The sequence below is a fragment of the Calidris pugnax genome, unplaced genomic scaffold (assembly GCF_001431845.1).
Source record: "Calidris pugnax isolate Ruff unplaced genomic scaffold, ASM143184v1 scaffold439, whole genome shotgun sequence".
Classification (NCBI taxonomy): Eukaryota; Metazoa; Chordata; class Aves; order Charadriiformes; family Scolopacidae; genus Calidris; species Calidris pugnax.
In genome coordinates this window covers 72,141-73,613 of record NW_015092982.1, presented here as the reverse complement: position 1 = coordinate 73,613, position 1,473 = coordinate 72,141, and positions in this window count along the sequence as shown.

Sequence of the window (1,473 nt, the reverse complement as noted above, 5' to 3'; positions counted from 1 at the left end):
TTAACCCCATTTTATGATGATCTGGGGGCTTTTTTTCCCCCCTCTCGCAGCCCCCGCCCGTGCAGTGGGGGTGGGTGTCGCCCTCCCCCACCCTGTGAGTGATGCAGCTGAAAAAAACACCCAAAAAACCTTAAATAGCCTTTTTTAGGGGAGATAAAAATATCAAAATGGGGCTGGGGGGAAACTGGGGGCCTTCAGGAACCCCCCCCCCAAGCGGCTTTGGGGATAAATAACCCCAAATCGGCACTTTAAATAACCCCAAAAGAACATAAAACCCAACAAGGCACCATCACGGTTAATAAACTTTTTTTTTTTATTTGCATTTTACAAAGTCGCTCTTCTTACATTCTCAATTAAATTCGCCGTTAAAGTGCTGAAAAGGGGTTTTGCTTTTTTTTATATTTTTTAATATATATATTTTTTCTATATTTCTCTATTTTTTTTGCCTGTTTTTATCCTCAAGATCCTTTAGTAAAAAAAAAAATAATAAACTTTCCCCCCCGGGTGCCGTTTTTTCGGTCTTTGGTTTGTTTTGGGGGTGGGTTTTGGTTTTTTTCCCCCTTTTTATAATATAAATCATGTAACAAACGTGGAGGCGACAGAGGGGACTCGGCTAAAAATAAGACTAAAAAAAGAAAAAATGAAAATCCAGCTCCAATAGGTCAAAAAAACACCTTTTTTTGAGCGATTTCCACACCCTCGGGAGGGTGTTTTCGCTCTTTCCTCATCCCTTCCCCCCCCCGGTCACTCGATACCACGAAAAACGCTCCAATTATTTTTTCCAACCCCCCCTTGGATTATTTTTTCCAATTCCCCCCCCCTTCCCGGGGGCAGGATTTCAGTCTCGGTTCCGGGGGGGGTGTTGTTTTTTCAGCTGGGTTTTTATTTTTTTCCTTTTTTTTTTTTTTTTAATTTTATATAATACTAATCCAAAATTAGACAAAAGTTTCAGCCCCGCAAATAAAAGTCCAAAAAAAAAAAAAGTAAAAAATAAAAATCATTAGGATGGAGTAAAAAAAAAAAAGAAATCTGAAAAAGAACCCCCCCTTTTCCCAAAAAAAAAAAAATAAACCCCTCTTTTCCAAAAAAAAAAAAATAAACCCCTCTTTTCCAAAAAAAAAAAAATAAACCCCTCTTTTCCAAAAAAAAAAAAATAAACCCCTCTTTTCCAAAAAAAAAAAAATAAACCCCTCTTTTCCAAAAAAAAAAAAATAAACCCCTCTTTTCCAAAAAAAAAAAAATAAACCCCTCTTTTCCACAAAAAAAAAAATATTAAGTGGAGAAAAAAAGAAAAAGAAAAAAAAAAAAAATAAACCCCTCTTTTCCACGCCAAAAAAAAAGAATAAAATAAAAGAATCCAACAAAACCACCTCGTTTCCACGAAAATATTTGGTAAAATGGGGAAGGGAAGGGAAAGGCTGGGGGGGGGAAATAATATATATATTTATTATCAAAAATAGCGGGCGAGTAAAC